The sequence below is a fragment of the Dermacentor silvarum genome, chromosome 9 (assembly GCF_013339745.2).
Source record: "Dermacentor silvarum isolate Dsil-2018 chromosome 9, BIME_Dsil_1.4, whole genome shotgun sequence".
NCBI classification, from domain to species: Eukaryota; Metazoa; Arthropoda; class Arachnida; order Ixodida; family Ixodidae; genus Dermacentor; species Dermacentor silvarum.
Window position 1 is genome coordinate 66,026,795 of NC_051162.1, and position 8,084 is coordinate 66,034,878.

The following is an 8,084-nucleotide window of genomic DNA, read 5'->3' on the forward strand; positions in this document are numbered from 1 at the left end:
GTTGCCGAACGCGAGATGCCAGTCTCGCGCCGTGCCTTTCAGCTTGCTAGCTGCGATCAGGCGTGTGGTGGCGTCGTCCCACGAGGCGAGCTGCTGTACTCGTCGTACGTCGTCAAGCCATGTATTGACACTGTGGCTTTGCGAACCAGCGAATTGCGGGATGGACGATGACAGGTCTGGCAGTGTCGTCACCATTGTTGCAGGGCGAGATAGCTGCTGGAACAGCATGGCGAGGCTCTGTAGAGTGGCTGGGTCCAGCGTCAAAGACGCCGCAGCGTTCGAGGCGGATTCATTCGTTTCAACCGGGGGGGTAGCTTCACGCTGCTGCTGAATGTCGGCTTGCAAACGCTGAACGAGCTCCTCTTTCGAACCTGTGAGGCCCAGCTGTCGGCGGGCCAATTCTTCGCGTATAAGGTCGACACCGAGGCGCAACATGGTCACCGCGTCGAGATTCTGCCACACAATTCCCGGCATGGCGTTGCGGAACGAGGCTGGGCGCACGGGAGACTAGGCGAGTGATCGCTAAGCCTAGTTGTCGACTAGGGCTAGTCAACATTCACGGCACTCTTCATATGACGGCCGTGCTTTACACAGACTAGCGGTAAAATGGCAGGAGTATCTTCAGGCGTGAGTCTTCGGCGGCGTGAGTGCGTAAGTACAATGAAGAATGCAGTTGAGAAGGCGTACTGACCGGCGTTCGACGCTGGCGTTCGAAAGGCGTTCTTGCGCTGCCGTGGCTGAATGGCTTGGCTGAGGTTAGGGGTCGACTGCGCCAGATGTGAGGGCTGGGCGTGATGGCTGAGGCGTGAAGGCTGAGGCGTGAATAACAGGGTAACACTTATTTATTAGAAAACATAGTGGCACGCGCCAAAAACCGTGACCGTCCGTGGCGGCGGTCGTAGCGAATGGGAGAGAGCCCTGCCTCGCTTGGGCTTGGCGTTGAGTCGGCGTAACAGCTCTGTAGGTGGCGCTAGTGATGAGATAGGCGGCACACGCGGCCGCTCACACAACAACCACTGAAATGGGTTCGCACGGGGGTACTAAGTGAAGGAAACACTAAAGGATGATGGTAGAAGTCATAGTCATGAGCATGACACAGCGAAAATGCCAATGGTTCAGCGAAATAAGATTAAAACTAAAAAAACACTGAAATGGGTTCGGACGCGGGCACTAAGTGAAGGAAACACTGATTCTGGTAGAAGCCATAGTCATGACGATGACTCAGCGAAAAAACATTAACACTCAAAAACCAATGGAATCGGTTCGGATGTGGTACTAAGTGAAGGAAAAGGCTAAAGGTTGATGGTCGATGTGATAGTCATGAGCATGGCATACCCTTGGCATACCGCATGGCTTAGCCCTGAAGGTCTTTTAGGTGTAGCTAAAGGAACTCTTGAGTACTCATGACAGGAATGTCATGACATGCGTGTCATGCAGGTGATGAAAGCGCCGCCTACGTCTTGGCGCTCTCATGGGGCGCTATAACGTGAAATGATTCCAAATGTTTTTGATTCCAAACTCCTGACGTCCAATTTACGTAACCACCGGCGCAAGCATCGGGCGGTGAGCCACACTGTTGTCTGAACAACCCAATCAAACACTCTCCTCGTTTATAGGAGGTCAGCTTTCTTCGCTTTCAAAACCAATAACATTGTCTACACTAAGCCGTTTTTCTTATCTAATTGGCTCACAAGAGGCGAGCAGCATGCTCTAGTGGAGAGGGTTTCGATGGGGCCGAGCCAGCACAGAGAAAATAGATAACCGCTTGAAGAGGGTGGTGCCGGCTTCTCCGATTCGTCCGCTTTGCCTTACTTAGCTTGCGGTGGCTCGTTGAAAATCGCGGCGGCGCGCAACGGAAGGATAATAATGCCACTAAAACGGATCCTCAGCAAAGAAGAGTTGCCAGAGCGATGTCGTATGCATGCCGAAAGGGCTTGATAACATTTTACTGCCACGCAAAAAGGTTTATCATGCGCAGATAAATACATGCTCACCGGCAGGTGCGAGTAGCGATGACTTGAGCGATCGGCGGGCAACCATCTTCAATTCCTTTCGGAACGGGGCAGTCTGTGGCTATTCAGAAAAATTTTCAGTTTTTTTTCGGCATATTAATGCATTTTTCCCCGTACACGTCACTTTGACGTGGTGAGTTCTCGCGGTTTTGTGACGTCGCATGACAGACAGGCGAAGTGGGCGTAGCCAGAAAACATTGGACCAATAGCATAGGGCTAATAGTGAAAAGGCGTCGAACCAGGAAATATTTTCTTTTGTGCGGTTTAATCATGCATAATCAGTGTGTGCACGTTATATCAAAGGGGGAGCTATCGCGGTTTTCGTCACGTCGTGTGACAGACAGGCGAAGTTGGGAGTGGCCCGAAAATGTTTTGACCAATTGTGGAGGCTGATTGCAGAAATTGGAATCAAAACAGTTTGGAATCATTTTACGTTATAGCGCCCATGGTCGTTTGGTTACCTTGGTAGGTTCCCCGCACACTTCTTCACATAACATCGATTCCCACAGTGCGTGGGATTTGCCGGCTTTTTCTATTGCTGGACGCGACGATCGAAAGGTGAGCCTTAACAGCTTCCCTGGAAAAAGATGCAGTGCATCTGGGGATTATCAGCAGGCCGAGAACCTTCCAAGAACTAGGAAATATAACATGCCTACTACTGTACTTATAAGGCGCCGATTTTAATGTTGATCTGTTTTATTGCAATGGTTGCAATTGTATGGACACTCCAAGCGCATATTTGCCGTCGCCGTCGTAGTGACTGTCCGTATAAATTCCAGTGGACATCAAATCGTCGCCACGCGACGCGCGTTGTGTGTGCGAGTGAAAGCGTGCGAGGGTGAGCCGGCAACCGCATGTTAATCTCGCGCACGCGAGAGCCGAAGGCGGCCGGAAGCGCACGGTCTTCGTTGGCGCGCGAGGCCCTGGGGGAGGAGATGGAGACGGGAGGAGGGGGGAGGGGGCGTTCTGCTTACGCAGCCGCTGCTCACGGCGCTATCTTGAAAGCGATCTGGTACGCGGGAGCCTCATCTTCAAATCGATATGCGACAGGCCAAAGTGCCTTCGCCGAGTGCTGGTAGCTTCGTATGTGCTGCGCTTTCGACGTTTAGTTCGCGTTGAAGCGAGAGCCAGTGTCAAGGTCAATTTGCTCGCTGCCGCTGGCGCGATTTCTCACCCCAGCGGTTTGACCTGCTCCCGCGGTCATCGAGCAAGATGTGTTCCTGTTTACCTGTGCACGCGTGACACCGTGCTGGTTTATTTAGTTAGCAAGCGAATATTTACGACTGTATACGGCCGATAAAACTACTATCCATATTTCGTATAGCTGCCTACTAATTTGCTATCGCAATCGATACTTCGCTTTCGGGCGCAACTGCGACCTTTTTTTATAGAAAGGCATTTCTTAGAAGTCATCCCCATTTTACAACCCCCCTCCGCGTCCATCCCCGATATGTGCCTTTGCAAGCCCCGCGGTTATAAAGGTATGTTTTCAACGTTATTCAACGCACTTGCAAATGCATTTGGCGTATTTCTACACACATAGGCTCTAAAACCAGACTATAGCCAGAAAAGCTGAGTTAGGTGTTTTATTTTATAGAGATGCAGGACAATGAAGGACACTTATTTGGAAATTTGCTTTTATTGCAGGAATGGAGAACAAACTTTTTTCTTTGAAAGGCTTGCTGTAAGCAATGATTTGAATCATGTCCTGTAGTAGGATATATTTAAAAAATACCGTCAGTTAACCTAATTGCACCATTGTCCACAGCGTCCTCTAACGATCCACTGAGCAGCACAACAATAAAAACGGCTATTTGATGTTCGACTATGTCAAGGAAGCGATAGGCATAAAAATTCTTAAGCTTATAATTTCTTATGGCCATTGGAGCAATGCCGCATCACATGGAACCTGGGATGGAACGCTACTTACTGCTCAGGGAGCCATGGTTTTGCCCAAGATACGGCCTGTGATAAATGGGCTCGCATTCTTATTAGTCCGCGGTGAATAATTCCGCTGGCTGCGGTGAAAAAATTGGTCCGGAAACGTTCAGCGCACACAGGACCTTTTCAGCGCATGTAGCCGTGGTCGAATTAGATTTCTCGCCGTTCCAGACGCTGTATTTTCCAGTGTAAACGGGCCTTCAGTATTTCGCATGTTTGTCTCCGAAATCTGCACAGCACATCTTCTTGTAGTGCAACGTCTCGTCTCACCGGCTCTCCTAAGCTTCGCCTACACTGCTTGCTACAGTGTGCGATATGTTCATAAATTGTGTTGCTTGGAACTGGTTTACATATTGGCTCAATATGATGAATTATTGAATTTTAGTTTAGAATGAACATTTTCCTCTATTGGTTCCTAAAAAGTACAACGCGGGAATTGATTTATCTGCATGCTCTATTTGTGCGTTCAATTAGCAAGCGAAAGGAAAAATTGTCATCCACCCGAATCTAGCACGAGGCTACAAAGGAAACCGAATATATATAAAGCCGGTTTTCTTCCTAGATTTGAGGTAGATTAGGGTCGATGACAATTTATCGTGTCAGCAACCTTATTGCATCTCGCGAAATTCCACAGAACGGATTTGCCACGGTTACTTTGCATAGACAAGTATAAACGTATGTTTATTCAAATAGATTATGTGCTTGTGTTAAGTTGCCCGAAATTGTGCTTCGCCCAACCAAACTTGTACCTTCTGCGAAATTCCTTCGAGGCAGTGTGGGCGTTATGTAAATAAATAATTATCATTTATCTCGTACGGTAGAACAAATAAAGTAAAATATATGCGGCAACAATCCGTTTTGTGTTTTCATAATACTCGTGAAATACATACCACGAAGAGGAAAAGTGTCGTTCCGAATTAAAAATTATATTGTTGTAGTATAGCTGATGAGATAATTATAACTGTCTTTCGTATGAAGGCTATCGTTGAATAGATGAAAATAAACAATATTGAGGTTGTAAAAATAAAGCGAGAAAAGTTTGCTAGGACTGCTATGAACGCCACAGTAAGCAACCAAACACGGGGAAACATGACGTGATGTCATTTTCTGCTTGTACATGTTAAATCCAATGACGCCGTGACATTGACAGCCTCCTCGATTATTACGTAGGGCTAAAATTTACATTCGGTCGTCTTGTTTTTCCCGCGGTAGAAAAAATACGAATAGCTTTTGACCTCGTATCCCATGGCTGGCACATTGCACTGCACGGAACTGCGCGGTCACCCATGAAAGGTTTATCAGTAACTTCACGTGCAATCTTCATGAGTGTATTTTTTGTAGTGACATAATTAAGATAATGAATGGGTTTAGGTCCGACTTTAATAGATGGCGCTTGTTGTTTGGAACATTCCATGTTGTATTTTCATTTTTTTTTCGGATTTTACAGCCACTGGAGACAGAACATTCATGAAGCTGAACTATACTACGCCAGGAACATACAACTGCAGTGTTTTTATTGTAACTGTTCTAGATCGAACCGGTGAGTACGTTTTTCGTGGCAGTACATGTCGACAGAAATGAATGTTTTCTTTTATTTTTCAAATTGTTTCATTTGTTAATTATATAAAACTCGTGCACACGTATGACAACCCAGTTTCCAGCTCTTGTACATGACCAATAGTTGTATGATAACTCGTTTAACCAGTGCCTAAGCTTTACGTGTACGTGAAGAATAAAAGATATGTAACGGTATACTTAGTATTCCCCGTTAATATACGCGTAGACATGACAGCGATCAAGCACATTAGGTTGTAACAGGCCTCATTGAAATTCCCGCGCACTCAGTGTTTTACGAATAATTCGGAAATAAACCACCTTGAGCACACCTACAGCACGCCGATAGCTGATTTGTTATAACGATCTGCTATGAAGTATATGGCCACGAATTAGATTACCAACCGCGGTGGGCACAATCAGATTGTGTAGCAATTAAGAAATACACTCTTGTACCTAAATTTAGGTGCGTTGTAATGAGCCTCAGGTGAACTGAACTTTTCCGGAGCTACGACAGCGATGTCCCCCACAGCCAATGGGTTTATTTCAGACGTTACACACCAGTCGTTATTTTTACGGCCAGCAATGATATTTCAAAGCTTGGCACCACCCAAATATCAATCCTGCCGAGATGTATTCCAGGAGACAGACTCAGGTTTGAAAACTATATTGTCGAGAAAGGCAATAAAAGGATCTAAAAATTCGAAAGATGTTTTTCACGCCCCAAGAAAGCAGCGTGGCTTTCTTCTGAACTATTACCTTCAGGAGTTTTGAATTAGCTTGCCGAAGGTAGATTGTTGAACAAACAGTTCAGCTGTGAAACGAATCATCTCAATGATTTATTTCAAGGTCATGGCGGCGAAACATCGCCGACCAGTTCGAGTATCATTCCTGCTTCTCTGTATCACGTTCCTAGGCATGCTGCTCAGGGATTGTTTGCGCAGAAAACAGATTACGCAGTGTATCTCCTGGCGATGAGCTCAGGTTCCCATTTGTCACTAGCGCTGTTCACAGGACGCGGACAGTACCCTATAAACTTTTGACATTTTGTCATTTTTGTTATTTTATGCCCTGTCTCTTCATATTTGCCCATTGTTGCCAATAAATCTATTCGCGGATGACTAACCCGCAATAGTTCGCAAACGCATTTTTTATTCCTGTCGACTTCGTGCTTGTCGTGAATTGCTCTCATTAATTGGAGCGCAAACCAAAGCTGGAAAAATATTGCGCGTCCTGTAAAGAATATAACTCCTTTTTTTGATTGGGCAAGAAGTACATCTCTTCCGTTTTATTTTGCTCAGAGCAGAATAATCAAGCCGCCACCTTACCGATTCGTTCCATTACGCACCAAAACGACTGATGTTGACCAAGAACTTGAAATAGGTGTATTCTGCTGCGTTGCAGCAGGTTGTCAACGTGTGTTGATAATATCGCGTGCTTCGCAAGTTATATATCATTGTCGGCGGCACACGTTTGAAGTTCGATGTGTGTGTAAACAGCTAGTCACGTCAGAAGTCTGCCGAAGAAAAAGAGAAAGCACGTCATAGGCGGATTTATGTTTGGAAAAGAATGTGATGCACTACTTTGTTGTTGTTTTTGCTGGGGGGGGGGGGATGAAATCCGAGCTGACGGCACTGTGCAATGTAGAACCAAGGACACCATTTCATCTGCACCATCAGCACGTTATTTTACTAGACAAACAGCTTTACCGCGACGCAAACAAATACTGCGCTCATGTGTGTTAGGCGTGTTAGTATTTGATCTCGAAAATAATTTTAGAGCCAGCAGGCAAGGTCATTTAGCCAATGTAGACACCACGTTGGGCTATCTACAACAGTTTATTCACTGCAATATACATACCTTGATATACCCTACAGAACAGGGGCAACAGCGCAACTTTTCAAAATATTTCGTCTGAAGAGGTCGCAATTCATTTAGCGAAATCAGAGACGTAGTGCTAGCACAGCTTTCACAATTAAGCCCGATAGCTTGCCCTTCTATATTTTAACCCACATTCTTTGCTCTCTGCGTGGCAAGGGTAATGCAATCAATATACAAAGGGGCATGGCCGTACCCATGTGCCAGGGCGTTTGCGTCAGCAGGCGTTTTGTATGTTGCGACACCATGTATCGAGCACAAGGGGTTCGGACCCTCCCGCACTTATGGTTCCTTGGTGGAGGCACTACCCAAAGGAGAGTGTTGCCTCCGCCAAGGTCTTGGCTTCACGTAGACGGCATTTCCGGGCTGACCCATCTGGGAGAAATTGGTAGTTCCTGCACTGCTCTCCTGTCTTCGTCTTTCTCTCCATTTCAATATTTCCTGTCATTCCCTTGTTTCTTTTCCTGCCGATTTTCCGGGCAGCTTGTGTGACATAACCTCCCTTGACTATTTTTAGTTATACCAAATATTAGTTATAGTAGTGGCGTACAGCTGCCATTTGCAGGGCCTGTCTTTTCCAGGAATTGGAACGTCGTCTGGTTGGGCTGCATTGTAAGTGGATGGCGCCGGTGCCGGAAATTCATCTATACCTATGAAAGTTATTTTACAATACTCTCTGATGGCCCTGCCAGAAAAAAG